Source organism: Balaenoptera borealis, assembly GCF_965194805.1.
Source record: "Balaenoptera borealis genome assembly, chromosome: 16".
NCBI lineage: Eukaryota > Metazoa > Chordata > Mammalia > Artiodactyla > Balaenopteridae > Balaenoptera > Balaenoptera borealis.
In genome coordinates, this window is record NC_138872.1 from 31,462,007 (window position 1) to 31,478,221 (window position 16,215).

Below are 16,215 nucleotides of genomic sequence, written 5' to 3' on the forward strand. Positions count from 1 at the left end.
CAATATTCATATACTGCATGCCTGGTTTTGAGCCAAGTACTCTCTTGTTTTCTAACTCTTTCGTCAATCAGATGGAATTGACATAACTCGTAAAAGGCTGGGGGTGGGGAACGATGATACTCTTTATTTGTCCTTCTATATCAGCAGCTATTCCCACAACAGTGCTGTGCAACAACCGTGAAACCTCGGTGGCATACAACAACTAGTATTTATTTCTCATGTGTATGTGGGTTGACTGAGGTGACTGTTGATCTCATGTATCTATAAGTTGGCTGGGTGCTGGCTTATCCAGGCTTGCATCAGACAGGCGCCTCAAGATAAATGGCCTTAGGGAGTTTGGCTCTAAGTGCTGGGTTGAGCTCTGGTCTGCTTCTTGTGTCTTCATTTTGTGGCCCCAGAATGAAGGGCAGTAGTTATCCAGGGGAGCATTTCTAATGGAGATGTTGAAAGCATAAGAAGGAAGTAGAAACATGCAGGAACTCTTAAGACTGAGGCTCACAACTGACACGCTACCACTTCTACCCCATTTCATTGATCAGAGAAAGTCATACGGTCAAGCCCAATATCAGTGGGTGGGAAAATATACTCCACCTCCCTGAGTCCATGGCAATAATATGGGAGCACAATACTACACAGGGAAGTGAAGAATTATGGCCCATACGTCAACTCACTGCATCCTCCAACCAGAAACTATACTGCCTTGGGAATATGTGACCCATCCCTTCTAGAACTTTATAAACTCCCCCATGGAAGAGGCTGCTGGCTGTTCACCAAAAATCACTTTCCTACCCTTCCTGGGCTCCCAGCTAGAACACATTTCCCAGCCTTCCTTGTATTTAGGTGTGACTATGTGACTTGTTTTGGCTAATGGTATGTGAGTTGAAGTAATGTCATTTTTCAAGCTAAGGCTTTCCTCTGCTGCTGGCGTTGTGCAGATGACTATAAGGCTGTAATGGTTGCTGAAGACACAAGTTGAAATGAGCCTAGATCCCTGAATCACTATGTGGAGGAAGGCCATTATGAAATGGGAACACTTCTTTATCATGTGGGTAAGATATACATTTCTATTATGTTCGAACCACTGTATTTTTGGGTCTCCTTGCTATAGCAGGCAGCATTATTGTTACTAATACACTTCTTAAAGCCCTTCTTCAAGGGCTCTGTTCTCATAACACAGGGAGACCCAACTCCCTGTGATGGTGGGTGTGGAAGTACTTTGTAAATTGTGAAGTTCTCCACACACATGAAGTCTATGATTAACGCTTTACTAATGTTTCAACTCAAAATGCAGTGTAAGTCAGCTGTACTGACGTGGCAGAGACTGATGTTAATAATTACTGATATCTAGAGGGGGCCTGATGGTTTAGACATCAGTTTTCACGTCCTTTATTCTTTTAAATTTTCACCATAACCCTGAGAGACAGGCTTTTATCACTACCCCCATTTAAAGGATGACAAAAGGGAGTCTGGCAAACTTGCTAAAGGCCTCACAGCTGGTCAGGTGCCTGAGCCTGACCTTCTTCCTTTTGTCATTCTGGGAGAAACCAATGAGGAGCTGTCTTACCTCCAGGTCACTTTGCACCAATCAGCCTCCAAAGTCTCCCTTGGGGGGACAGGAAAACAGGTTATACCCAAGGCTGATGCTGGTGGCTTGATTTGTAAGGAGCATTTAAAGTTCCAGGCCCTAGTTAAAACTGCCTACCCAAGGAATCTGTTCTTGAAGATAAGAGATAGGTATTTCTTGGGGCTTCTGCTTTGTGGTAGATTATCTGCAAAGATGGCTCCTAAGGATTCCTTCTATTCCTGTATGCACATTTGTTATGGGTTGAATTATGTCCCTCCCAATAGACATCTTGGATATGTTGGAGATATATTGGAGTCCTAATCCACAGGACCTCAGAATGCGACCTTATTTGGAGATAGGGTCTTCACAGAGGTAATCAAGTTAAAATGAAGTCATCAGGGTGGGCGCTAGTCCATTGGTGTCTTTATAAGGGGGAATTTGGGCACAGAGATAGGCATAGGCACACTGGAAGAACTCATGTGAAGACAAAGGAATGAAGGCAGAGACTGGGGCGTTGCATCTACAAGCCCAGGAACACCAAACCATCAGAAGCTAGGAGAGAGGAATGGAACAGATTCTCTTTCTCTCATAAAAGGAATCAACCCCCCTGACACCTTGGTCTCAGACTTCCAACCTCCACAACTATGAGACAATACATTGATTAAGACACCCAGTTTGTGGGACTTTGTTGCAGCAGCCCTAGTAAACTAATATAACACCCCACTTCCTCCCATCAAGAGGTAGAGTCAGTTTATCCTCCCCTTGAATCTGAGCTGGATTTGTGACTTTCTTTAGCTAATAGAATGTGACAGAAATAATGAATTGGTAGTTCTAGGCCTAGGTCTTTTTTTTTTTTTTAATTTATTTTTTATTTATTTATGGCTGTGTTGGGTCTTCGTTTCTGTGAGAGGGCTTTCTCTAGTTGTGGCAAGCGGGGACCACTCTTCATCGCGGTGCACGGGCCTCCCACTATCGTGGCTTCTCTTGTTGCGGAGCACAGGCTCCAGACGCGCAGGCTCAGTAATTGCGGCTCATGGGCCCAGTTGCTCCGCGGCATGTGGGATCTTCCCAGACCAGGGCACGAACCCGTGTCCCCTGCATTGGCAGGCAGACTCTCAGCCACTGCGCCACCAGGGAAGCCCCAAGGCCTAGGTCTTAAGATGCCTGGCAGCTTCCATTTTCACCCTCTGGGAAGCCAGGCTGCCATGTTGTTAGTATATTCTGTTGGAGAGGTCACACGGAGAGAGAAGCCATTGGGATTGTTCCAGCTCCAGACAAGCTTCCAGTTGATGTCCCTAGTCAACACTGAATGCAGCAGAAGAACAATCTAGCTGGGCCCAGTGCACCCAAAGAATTGTAAGGAAGAAATCATTGTTCTTTTAAGCCACTGAGTTTTGGGGGTGGTTTGTTACACAGCAATAGACAACTGAAACGTGCACCTTCATTTTTTTGGCAGGTACTCCAGCACTTCTGCCACTGTTGTTCCTAAAGCCAGGTGCCACCAGTACCATTCTCCTCCTGAATGGATTCTGGGTGATGCCTGTCTCCAAACCTTGCTCACTTCCATATGAAAATTTGCAATAGTGCATCTGGTTGGCAGGAGTTGGATGATGCCAGGAGATTGGGAAAGAGTGTTTCTGGCTTTGAAAGTAGGTGGTGCAGGAAAGTTTCCCAAACATAGAAGAATATTCAAAAGGTAGTGGGCACCCCTGAAACATAATGAAAGTCTTCAATAATGGCCAATATTTTTTTGTGAACCTACTGTGTGCTTGACACACAGTTTGGGGTCCATTCATCTTCTAATGGTAAACAGTGCCCTGACTTCACCCTTCCTCACTCTCCATCCCTGTGGTTTAGATGGGATCAACCCCAGGGTTGGGCTTGTGATTCAGGCCCCAACAATGACATGTGACCCAGTCAGAGCCAACTTGGTGTAACCTTTGCTTTTTGCTGGGACAGCTGAAAGAAATGAGGACTTGGGCTGTGAGGATGGAGCCTAGAGCTGCTGGCAGCCATCCTGCTGCTGCAAAGAACAGAGATGAGAGATGAGAAGAGGAAGACCAAGTCTTGATATTTTTTGAGCTTCTTGGTACTGGATCAGTCATACCATTGGAGTCTTCTGTTATGTGAGCCTGCACATCTCCTATTTGCTTACAACAAGTCAATTTAAATAGTTTCCCATCATTTGTAATTTGTCAAGTCCACCTTTTTCTTTTTTTTTAAAGAGTGTAAGATTTTTTTTAATGAATTTATTTTATTTATTTTATTTTTGGCTGTGTTGGGTCTTTTGTTGCTGCGCGCGGGCTTTTCTCTAGCTGTGGTGAGCAGGGGCTACTCTTCGTTGCGGTGCGTGGGCTTCTCATTATGGTGGCTTCTCTTGTTGCAGAGCACGGGCTCTAGGCATGCGAGTTTCAGTAGTTGCGGCTCATGGGCTCTAGAGGGCAGGCTCAGTAGTTGTGGCACATGGGCTTAGTTGCTCCGTGGCATGTGGGATCTTCCAGGACCAGGGCTTGAACCCGTGTCCCCTGCATTGGCAGGTGGATTCTTAACCACTGCGCCACCAGGGAAGCCCTGTCAAATCCATCTTAATCTTGTTTAATACAAGTCTTTGGAGTAGAGACCATTTTACAGATGAGAAAAGTGAAACACAGATTAACTTCCTCAAGGCCACATGGAGGCAGAATCCAAACCCAAGAAAGCTAATCCTGAGAGCCCACTTATAAACATTCTGCTCTCCTTGGTGACAGGGAAGGATTCACAAAGGAGGGTGTGACATTTAACCTGACATTTAACTCCAAGGGGACACAGGGGTTTGTTAGGAGCAGGGAGAAAGGCTTCTAGGTGGAGGGAATAGCTTGGGCAATGACAAGGACTTTGCGTTAAGAAGAAACCTCACCTGAAATTCACCTTGTCCCTGGCCTGCAGTCTGTACTCAAGAGTGTCCCTCTTTCAGGGGAGCATCAAACTCCATTTCTGTAGGAACACCTCTGTCTTCCTGGTCTCTGGACCCATGTGTACCTATGCTCTGCACTGGTGCCTGGTGGGTTCCCTGTGGGGTCCAGGTTAGGTGGGGCACCCTCCTCAGCCTGAAAGACAGTTCAGGCAGGGACCCAGCTTCCACAGAAGGCTTGCCCCCGTTGGACTGGATCTCTATCAGCCCCAGGAGGCCCTGGAGATGCTCACAGGTTAAACAGAATGAAATTGTCAGAGACCACTGCCCCCTACCCCCCCTTAAAGTAGAACAATGAAAGACTACTGGGGAGCAGAATCTCAAATAGAAAAAGAATAAACAAATAACCTCCAAATCTTTGATTTTTTTTTAAGGAAAAAAATGACCCTCATACTTACAGTTGCTTCGGGTTTTATTAAATTCAGGACGAGGCAGTAGGTACCAGTGAAAGATATTTCTTATAGAGGCCACCTCCGCTCAAGGTCGTGGCTGTGAAGGGACAGGCTCCAGCGATTTGAATGCCCCCTTTCCCCATTGCAGTTGAAGGTTCGAGACTAATGCGAGGAGGTATGGGAGGGGGTGGTGGTGGCAGTAGTGTTGCAGAGAAAATGAGGTTGGAGGTGGCCCCCTGGGGACGAGCCCTCTGACCCCAACTGAGATCCAGTGGAGGGTCTGCCGGAGTGAAGGCAGCTCCGGGAGGACAGAGAGGCGCCCCTTCCTTTCAACAGGAGGGTTTCGAGTTCTGCGGGTAAACTGAGGCCTGCGTCCTTGCTCTGCTCATCGCCTGGCAGGCAGCTTCGGCTCCACGTTACGCCCAAGCACAGGGCGCGGAAGGCTGGGCTGCCTGCTTTTCTTTTGGGAACAGGTGGGGACGTTCGGCGCCCAGCCTGAGGAGGGGGCCGTGGAACCCAGGTGGGGAGCGTGGGCCCGGGTCCCTCCGCAAGGAGAGTCACTGAGGTTCTCTGCCAACGCAGCCTTCAGCCTCCCCACCCGCGGCGGGAGGGTCGGGGGAGGAGCTCGGCGCGTCCCCGCCCCGAGGCGGAGCGGGGGCCGGGCCTGAACAGACTGGGAGGGGTGGGCCGGGGACGCTAGGCGGAGCGGGGCCCCACACAGGCCGCGGCGGCTGGCTCGGGCCCCTACGGTCCCGGCGGCGGCTGGAGGAGGAAGCCAGGCGGCTGAAGAGAAGGGGAGGCGGAGGAGGCCGAGGTGGAGAGCCGCTCGTCGCAAACTCACTTCCCCGGCTCAGCAGGGAAAGGTACCACGCGCGGCTGCTCCCGGCTCCCCGACCCCCGGCCGCCGGCCCCGCTCGAGCGCAGGCTGGAGCTGCGTCCGCCGCGGGAGGGTGAGGGGCCCGCTGCGGCCCCGAGGGCTCGTCCGGCCCGGGGCTCCGGCAGCCGGAGCGGCGCTCGGGCGGGAGGGCCAGGTTGCCCGACATTCCCGGAGGCCGGCGAGGGCGGTGGGCGCCGCGCCCCTTCGCTCGCGTCGTGGGAGGCGGCGGTCAGGCCGGGTGGCGGTGGTCCCGAGGTGGGGGGCTGTGGGAGGGTGGAAGGCAGGCAGGACCCTGGGGCTGCGTGCAGCTGGGGAGCGCCCGCGGCGCCCGGCGGGCGCGCTCCGTGGGCGCAGACAAAGCCGGGCGCGGACGCCCCGCGACGGCTTGGGCCGCCCAGAGCATGGGCACTGGGGAGGGAAGAGGAGGCGCCGGGGCGACGGCTGGGACACGGGGAGAGGCTGGGCCGCCCTCCCAAAGGGCGTCCAGGTGGTCTTCTCGGGGTGTCCCCCGGACAATGTGGGGAGCAGCTCTCTCCGAAGAGCCAACTAGGGGCTCACGGGCTGCGCTGGGCTAGGCGAGAGTCAGGCTCGGAAAGGGGTAGGGAGTGTCGAATGCTCAATTTGGGGGAGGGACTCACCCACTGCCCAGGGGTGGGGGCTGGGGCTCTGGTAGAGCCGGTGAGGGGCCTGGGGACCCCCTCGGAGCTTGCACCAGGAAGCGGGGTATGGCCTGATAAGAGAAGCGCCGTGGCTGGCACCTGTGGTGAGATGTGCCCACAGGTTGGTTGAACAGTCTGCCGGTGGTGGCACATCCCGTGCCAATCCGCGGAGGGGGTGGGTAACTTGTCCGTGTTTGGAGCAGGCAGCAAAACGGCAAGTGTCTAGGGGGGTCACTGGAATGGGTAGGCGTGCATCTGAAAGTGTGTGTAGTGAAGGCCCCACATCTGCGTTTTGCATCTTTGCCCCCCTCCCTTTTCCTCTTGTTAGCTGGGCTCCTGCCACAGGCTAATGCCTAACTAGGGTTCCAAGATGGTCTGCTCCCTGTCCCCCATTCTTCAAGTTACTTCCCCTCGCTCCAGTATTAAAAGTGGCTACTTTTCCCCTGGATCATTCACAACAGTGTAAGAACATGCTTTGCCACACCTCCCCTCCATTTTATGGCCCCCCTTTTTTCCTTCATCCCTCATTCTCCCCTAGCTACAGACACACTTCTCCATTTCCCTTCACAGCAAAACTTCTGCAGAGAGCTGTCTGTACTTGTGGTCCCTGGGTTCTTCAGCTCACTTGACCTGGCTTTGGTCCCACCAATTCACTGAAACTACCCAAGTAAAGGTCTCCTGTGATTTACACTCCCCCACAAGTAGGTCTTCCTTGACCTCCCTTGGTCTTGATCATTCTCTCCCATATCCTTTCTTGGCTTCTCCTGGTTTTCTTCCTTACCAACCCCCCTTTACCCCAACCAAAGCCCTTCCTTACTTGTCTTTAAGGACAACTCCTTCACTCACTCTGAATGTTGGAGGATCCCCGGGCTCTGTTCTCAGCCCGCTCCTCTCCCCTGAGTCCCTTCTATTTACATACCCCTCAAGCTCTCATTTTTTCTTATAAGTTTTAAAATCAAACATTAATTTACAAACACAGGTCTTAAATGTATATCATTTTCATTCTCATGATTTTAAGTAGCAAATTTTATCTCCAGTCCCAACCTCTCTATCCAGCCACCCATCTGATGACTTATGGCATCGTGGGTATGAAAAAGTTAATATGGGTGAAACAGAACCCTGACTGCGCTCCCCAAGCATGACTCTCTGCAGGCCTTCCCATCTCAGTAAAGGGCCCATAACCCACCCACCATTAAAGACAGGAAACCAGGTGGCATCATCTCCTCCCTTTTCCTCCCCCTCCACATCTAGTGCTACAGCAAGTGCTTTTGGTTCTTTTTGCCAAATCTATCTCAGGCCTATTCTTCATGCTCTGACTCCACTGCTGCTGCCCTAGGCTACTGCCCCAGGCCAAGCCACCTTTTATATCTTGCCTGAATATTGTAGTAGCTTTTGCCTGCTTTCCCTAAGTCTGCAATTGCCTCCTCAAATCCATTTTAACAGAGCAGCAAGAACAATTTAGAAAAATATTGAGTAGTCTCATTCCTCTAAGACCCTCAATAGCTCCCTATTGCACTTGGAATGAAATTTCAAAGCTTTCCCCTGGCCTTTCAGATCTTCCAAGGTCTGGTCACTGCTGACCTCCCCCAGCCTTATCCTAACACTGTCCCCTTTTCATCTTCCTGACAGCCACACCTGAATCACTTCTGCCCCTTGAACACCTAAGCTTTTTCCTGCCCTGTGTTCCTTGCCTGTGCTGTTTTCTCTGCCTGGAATGTTCTTCCAAGGTTTTCTACTGGGCTGGCTATGCTCCTTCTTATTTTTCAGGTCTCAGCTTAAATATGCCTTCCTCATATGCCTTCCCAGTCTTGGTAGAAGCCCATCATTCCCTGTAATTCATCGTAGCACCTGGTTTACTTTCTTCATTGTATTTATCACAGTTCATAACCATTTGTTGCAGTTGTCTGTTTACTTTTTCTGGCTTTCTAAGGGCTGGAACCTTGACTGAATGGCCCACTGCTGTATCTAGAGCATTTAGCACAGTCCCTGGCATGTAGCTGATACTCAGGAAATCTTGAGCCAGGTGGAAAGGTCAAGGCAGTGCAGGAGCCCCCTGTAAACCTCAGGTGATCCTAAGGATTTTTATTTTCTTTCCATGAAAGCAGTTGTGCAAATCACTGCAAGAATCTGACGGGGTCAGTGGGAAAAAGGGAAGGCTCAAAGGCAGGCCTGTATGCCTAGTGGGAGATTGGGTGGGTCTGAGGGGGTGTGGAGTTGATGTGGGTTGCTGTGGGTGGGGGAGAAATGATTTCCTTTGCTCTCTTTGGTGGAAATCCAGACTGGGTCAACAGAGGAGTGTGTGCCTGTGTGCTTGTGTGTGTTTTCTAACTCATGAGATGGGGATGGCCTGGGCAGCCAGGGCTTTATTTTACCCAGTCTCTTGGGTGAGTGCTGGGTGCCTAGCTCTCAGGGCAGGGAGTTGAAGGGGAGGCAGAAGCTGGAGTTGGGGGTCTCTGTAGACCCTTGTCTTTCCACACACAGCTCTCCTTTTTGCACAGAGGAGCCAACTGAGAATTGAGCTGTTTGGCTAGTGCTCTCAGAATGGAGGGCTAAGAAATGAGGGACCTCAGATCTGGGAGAGGGAAGCTTGGCCCTGGACAGCGGGACTGGTGATGGACCAAGGTAACATTGGGAGGTGAGCGCTGGAACTAGGGGATAGGGGTTCAGATCAGGGCTGGGCTGGCATGCCTAGGAAAAGCTTTGAGCTGGGATAGATGGAAGAAAGGAGGGTATCCTGGGTGGGAGAAATCAGGCAGAGGCCAAGAGGCTAGGCCAGGGCCCTGGTATACTCACTGCGTGCCAGGCAGTGTTCTAAGGACTTTGCAAATATTAGCTCCTTTGATCCTCTTTTCTTTTTAATAAATTTATTTATTTATTTATCTTTTTATTTTTGGCTGCATTGGGTCTTTGTTGCTGCACATGGGCTTTTTCTAGTTGCAGCGAGCGGGGGCTACTCTTCATTGTGGTGGCTTCTCTTGTTGCGGAACACGGGCTCTAGGTGCGTGGGCTTCATTAGTTGTGGCACATGGGTTCAGTAGTTGTGGCTCGTGGGCTCTAGAGCGCAGGCTCAGTAGTTATGGCACACAGGCTTAGTTGCTCCACGGCATGTGGGATCTTCCCGGACCAGGGCTTGAACCCGTGTCCCCTGAATTGGCAGGCAGATTCTTAACCACTGTGCCGCCGGGGAAGTGCTCCTTGAATCCTCTTAACAGCTCTGTGAGGTAAGTCTTATTCCCATTTTCCAGACTGGAAGACTGAGGCACAGTCATACAGCTCGGTAGTGACAGAGCAAGGATTTGAACTTAGGCAGCCTGGCTCCAGAATAAATGCTCTAAGACACTCTACTCTGTCACTTCTTTCATGCCTCTCAGATATGCGCCAGCTGAAGTCTTCTTAACAAATGTTTTTTCCTGACCTGCAGAGGTGCCTGGCCTCGGGGCTGGGGAGGTAGGAAAGAAGTCACACCCTGTAAGGTAGAAAGGGTCCTCACTCAGAGTGGGCAGCTGAGTCTCTCTGTTTCTTCCAGGAGGGGCTCTGGGCCCAGGCCAGGTAGTTGGGTGTCATGCACACTGTGATTTCCGAGAGCTAGGGAGGACACCTACTTCTCGTACAAAAACAGCTCCCTGCTTGAGATGCCACCATTGGAGTGTCACTTCTCTGGGTTCAGCATTGCCACATTGCCCTCTTCATCTGCCTCTGGAGAGCCCAGAGAGGTCAGGTAGGAACGCTGCAGATAAACTGGCCTGTTTTGTATTCCATCTAGGATGTTGTGAGGTGGAGCCTCAGACTTGGCCTTGGGAAACCTGGATGGGGGTCTGAGTAGGGCTGGACTGAAGGTGGGAGCAGAGCTGGGGGAACAGAGAAATGGGAACTGAAAAGAGCTTAATCCACTTCAGTATTGGCCCTGTCCTTACCCCTTTTTGTCTGTCTGTAAAATGAGATTAGAGAGACTTTTCTTTTGCTCCCCAGAGGTTGTAGAAGCCAGGAACTCCTTGAGGTTACAGAAGCCAGGAACTCCTTGAGGTTACATGCTTGAGTACCTTCTTGCAGACCCAGGGTAAAGAGCGAGGACTCCCCATGGGATGCCCGTCTGTAGGAACTGGGCCAGGAAGGAGGGAGTGGGGAGGAGGGTGTGGCAGCCTTGTCCTTTGAGGCTTTCCTGTTTGGTCATGAGGACACCTCTGGGCAGGTGACTTGGCCTCCCAGGGGCCTGGCTAATAGGCTGAGAAAGGGTTTGGAGTCTCTTTGCTGCAAATTCTGACCCCAGGGTTTAGGGGATCTGCTCATCTATCTCAGATCCTCCCAGCCCTCCAGGAAAAGAGGGAGGCAGACTCAGTGGCATTCTCTTCTGCATTTTGGGAAACTGAGGCCCAGAGCAAGCACATTGCTGCTGGAAGCTCACTAGGCCCATGTTTCTGAGGAGTGCTCCTTCTCTGGAGTATGCAGGAGGCTTGTCCACACTGCTTGAGTCCTTGTCTGCTGAGTTGAGGTGAAGGCTGTGGCAGAGCCTGAGTTCAGCAGGCTAGAGCTGAGGGTGGACTTTCCAACAACTGGACACTGTGCCTTGTTACCTCTGGTTGGCACCTGGCATCTTCTATGCCCCACTCTGGTGCTTGGGGCCACTGGGAACACAGGACAGGGTCCCCACTCACCAGGAAATAAGAATGAGCCATGCCAGATATGATGTAATGAGGTGCAGTTCAGACCAGCTTCTTGGAGGAGGTGGTGCTTTTAGAGCGCCCTGAAGTCTTGGGTAGCTTTGACCGACACAGGAGGGGATGGCATTCCTGAGGTGGAAGGGGAGTCCAGGCCTGGACAAGTCAGTCAAATCATTGATTGTCAAGCCACTGAGTCTAGACTTGATTCACTAGGCCCTGGGGAACCATCAAAGCTTATAGGCCATAGGTGCAAGGAATTGATTAGAGCAGTGGTCTATAAAATTACTTCCCAAACTCTAGCATACATGTGGACAGCTTGTTAAAATTCAGGTTCCAATTCAGCAGGTCTGGGGTGGGGCCTGAGACTCTGCATTTCTAACAAGCTCCTGGGTGGTGTGATGCTGCTGGCCAATGGGTTATCTTTGTGTAGTGAGGGTTGAGACTGGGGACTTTGGGCCAGGCAGGTACAGGGATGGGCACAGATCAGGTGAGACCCGAAACAGATAAAGGGGACTGCCCTGGCTCCTATGAACTGTGTTGGGGGAGGCGTATAGACTGCTTGTATGGGGGCAGGGCAGAGGGGAGCATGTGGAGGGTATGGGATGCAGGGGCTACTCTGTTGGGGGGGTGGGGCTGGGTGAGGTGCTTCTGGGGACTTGGGTCTCAGGCTGGGAGCACAGGCCTGATTTCTAGGGTGCCTGACTTTGAGGAGCTCCCAAAACAATGAGAAAGTGTCTTAGGCGACTGCCCCTGGGCAGGGTGACATGCAGGCGGCATGTAGGGCATCTTATCTTTCCCCACAGCCAAGCCCGGCCCTGTGGTTAGCCAATCTGGGGTGAGCACTCTTCCTCCAGCCAGGGTTGGGCCAAGGAGATTGGGGAAACAGCTGACGCCAGACTTAGACATGCCATCTTCTCCTGAAAGCCCCTAAAGTCCCCCCAGCTGCTGAGCTCTCACCCCCAGCGAGCATCCTTGACCCCCACCTGGCCTGCGTGAGTCCTTGTAGCTGCCCTGATGGTTGCACGAGCTGCTGTTGGGGTCTTATTCCACTCAGGCCACCTCCCCAGTGCACCTGGAAGTGGGGAGGCCTGGATGCTTCATTCTGCTCTGCCCCTGGCTGAGACACTACAGGCAAGTGTCTGCTCTGCTCTGAGGACTCAGTTTCCTGTAAATTGAGGGATTCAGTCCCCTCTCTGGGGAGCAGGGGAGAGAGTTGCAGGGTTTGTTGAATAGAGCACTGCATGTTCCCAGAATGGCAGCTTAATACATTTTAATTTTGGTTTACTATTGAAACTTGCGTGCTGATGATGGAGTAGAATGAGCAATTTGCCCAGAAGAGCTGTCCAGCTTGATTTGGGGATCTCCCAAGACCCCTTGTTCTCTGGGCTTTGCAGAGCCTGACGGGTGGTATCTGAGACCACTGGTCAGATGAGGTCCCTCTAGACCCTAGCAGGAGGGTAGGCAGTCACCTCACCCAAAGAAAGGTGGGAAGGGCAGACACTAAAGGCAGAGGTTCTGTTGCCCTGGGCAGTGCCAAGAGGGGCTTTCAGGCTAAGCTCTCAAAATGTCACTCATAACTCCTAAAAGGATAACCCCCCCCACTACCCCTCTTGATTCCTACCCATGTGCCCCCTGCTGTGCCAGGCTGTCCTGAGGGGGTGGGAGGAGGTGGCATTTCTCAAAGACTGTTCTGAGAAACCTCAAGGGTTCAGGGGACAAACAAGGGTAGAAACTGGAAAATCCACTCCACTGTCCTATGGGAGATTCAGAATGCATTTAAGAGAATTAAAGGCTTTGACAAGTCCTGTAGAAAAGAAACTGGTGTTTTCTAAACTGATTTGATCATAGACAATTTTTTTTTTTTGAAGACATCCTAATAATGACCAACTGACCAATAGAACACCTGGTGGGAAGGGCTGATATGGGAGGATGCTGCTCCATGAGAGACTACAAACACGGGTGATGGGTGGGTCCAGAAGTGCCAGGGAGGGAAGGTAGGGTGGAACAATAGCTTCCTGGGGGAGGTGGACTTGGTGGGATGGGTACATTTGGAGAGTTAGTGGAAGAAAAGGGTACTGTAGAGGGAGGGATGGCCTGGAGGGGACTGGGGCCCAGGACCAGACCTGGGTTCTAGTGGCAGCAGCTTTGCTTCACTGTGAGTGAGCAAGGGACCCAATAGTAACCAGGCCTGGGTCTTCGGGATTCTGGGAGGGCCTCCTATCCCATCCTTCCCTCCCATCTTCTTGCCCTGCAAGTTCTTTCCCAGCCTCTCATCTCAGAGAGTGAGGTTGTGATCCCTGGGCAAGAAGGTAAAACCTCTCTGTGTCTCACTATCCTCATTTGTACCGTGGGGATAATGTTACCTCTCTCATAGGGTTGTTGTGACACCCAGATTCTTGTTGGCTGCTCTTAATGTGATTGACATGGCTGCAGGCAGTGTCTCCAGGAAGGACCCAGGGAAGGGGACACTCGTCAGGGATTTGAGAGGCACAAAGGTCAGCAGAGAGCATGTAAGGCTCAGGATAGGGTCTTGATTAGAACAGAGGGGTGATTTTCCAGAACAGCAAGAAAAGAGTGAGGACTGACTTCCTGGGGGAGTGGCTAGCAGGGTGGGGATATCTGGGCAGAGTGAGGAGATTTCACAGGCCACCCTGGGCCCTGTGGGCCTAGTCTGGGTATGGGAGTCGTGGGGTCCAGTGGGTGTATGTAGGAGACAGGGGGGCTGAGGGCAGGGAGGAGGTGTCAGGGACCTGCCTTCATTCATTAGGCCACTGGGAGCCATTGAAGGTTTTTGAGCAGGGCAGTGGTTTGATCAGATCAGTGGTTTAGTGAGAAAAGTGGCAGGGTGTGATGGTGGGTTGGGGGTACAGGACCCCTCCCCCCTCATTGGGCTTCCTTAGAGAATTGCTGTGTGCTTTCATGTCTCAAGCATGGGGAGGGGCGAGTTGCTCATATGACACTCAGATTATCAGAGCTCTGAGTCATTTTCCCAAAAGTTTAGGAATCTCACTCTTGTCACCTTCCTGGAAGGGGTGTCTAAAGTGTAGGACAGGGAGTGTCCCCGGGCTCGTGCTCCTCCTGCCTCCCCTGTCGCTGGGAGAGAAGGTCAGTGAGGCCACCTTGCCTTGCCCCTCACCACACCTCATATCCTCTGAGGTGTGAGGACTCTTTGTTCAGCAGCTCAGGTGGAAGTGATGGGGTGCAGCATTTCAAACAGCGACCCAGAAGTTGCTGTAATGGTGTGATGTGGGTAACAGGCCTATGTGGTGACAACAGCCCTCAGGGAGGCCCTGGTAGGGGGTGCTCAGTGAGCTTTCTTACCCAGTTCAGCTGCACTTTCTTCTTCCTTTGGCCCTGTCTCTTTCTTCCTCAAATAGGCAGGAGCCCAAGGCTTGTCTTGCTCTCTCTAAATCAGGGGTCAGTAGGATGGAGGATGAAGAAAAGCATTTGGGTTCAATCAGACCAGGGTGGCTTGGCTGTTGTGCGGCGGGGGTAAGTCCAGTACCCCTGACCCTCAGTCCAGATTCCTTTATCATCTAGCTGCTTCTTGCAGGAGGGTGTTAAGGAAGGTGTGATTTAAGACCAAGAGAAGCAGCACTTGGAAATGAGTTGTAATTTATTAGGAAACAGAACAAAGAACCCAGCCACCCTCTGCAGCCTTGTGCCAGGCCCTGGTAGACCCATAATTCCTGTCCTCCGCATGTGGCCCACGGGGCATGAGCTATTTCACAAATGGGAACTCTGGCAGTGCCAGCAAATGGCATGACTGGGTCTCAAGCCCAGGTTCTAGGACATCTGGTTTCATGCCTTTTCCTCAAGTCACAGACCCCTCAGAGCCCGTCTCCAAACCTTCAACCATGCCTTCCTACCCACAACCAGACCTCTTCCCCAAGCCAGCCCAGCCCAGCTCCCCCAAACTCCTGACTCTAGGGAGAAGACACTGATGGGTGCTCCTAGTGGACTGGCAAATAACTAGACCTTGAGTCAGCTAAGTAGGAGACACGCAGGACCACCAGTGGGCAAACATTCATAGGAAAGATTTTTAAATGAGGCCTTTAAATGTTAAACAAACATATCTCTTTTATCTTTTCTATTTTGGAAAATTAAAAATCATATACAATTAATGCAAAACTTTTGAGTTAATCTGAGAAAGTAACTCAAGAAAAGGTGATAAACTTGATTCATTCCTTGGTTTTAAAAAAAGAGTAAAGCCTGAGCCTTAGTATCTTACTGAGTATATTTTGGAGTGCCTTATGTTAGATGACAGGTTGTGGAAACTCTCTGAAACTCAGTTTCTTCCTCTGTAGAAGGGGGATAGTGACATGAAGATCAACCGAAATATTCCACGTGAAATGCTTAGCATTGCCCTCTGTACCTTGGACGTACTCAGTGAAAAATAGTGGTAACGATGATAGAATTATAAGGACAGGCATTTCTTGATTCCAAAAGCTGGTCAGTTATTAAGTCTCTCTTTGAACTCAATAAAAGAACTTGAAGAATATGTTTATTGTCTAAGCTCAGCGTCTTAACCCTATAGGTGTTCTATGGATTGAATCATGGGGCCCATGGGTGCATTTTGAAATGAACACCATTGGCTTTTCAGACCTAGTTCCAGCTCTTTCTGAGGTTGGCAGGGGTGGGGGAGGGTGGTGTTCTGCTTCAGGGTTGAACTTTATGAAGAGCCCTTTATTGGGTGATCCTGTGTCAGGAGATCCTGTGCTAGGACTTGTTAGGAGAGCATAGTTAAACCACCTTGGAGTTACCAGGAGGGGAAAATCTTGGGCCAGATGACCAGGAGGTGACTGTTTAGAGGGAATTATCATTTAGTTGCTCTTAGAATTTTCTTTTGTGCTGCCAGAAGCCATTAGACCACTATCCTTGTCACTCTTTATGGAGGATAAAATCAAGGGCAAAGGGCTGTGGTCTGGCAAGCCTTAAGCCAGTCCCTGTGGGGCAGGGAGACTAGGGTGGCTGGCCTGCAGCCCACCTGACTAACGCCCTGGCCAGGAGGCAGGTGATCTCCCGGCGGCAGCCCCAGTTTTGGCAGTGTAGCTGGGTTAAGCTGCCAGGCTTGGGGATACCTCCTGCTAGCCCCGGGTGCCTAGCACAATGTGT

At 51.2% G+C, this 16,215-nt stretch overlaps 1 protein-coding gene across 5 annotated transcripts in view; it reads left to right on the forward strand.

Annotated features, from left to right (window-relative positions):
• Positions 1–5,555: 5,555 nt before the first annotated feature.
• SMOX (spermine oxidase) overlaps positions 5,556–16,215 on the forward strand; it is a 49,538-nt gene continuing 38,878 nt past the window's right edge. The window contains exon 1 of one of the 5 annotated variants that reach the window (XM_082359080.1): positions 5,556–5,769. The gene's annotated coding sequence lies outside the window, so the exon portion shown is untranslated. The remainder of the gene's footprint in view (positions 5,770–16,215) is intronic. The other 4 variants (XM_082359078.1, XR_014235378.1, XM_082359081.1 and 1 more) reach the window with 4 other exon arrangements.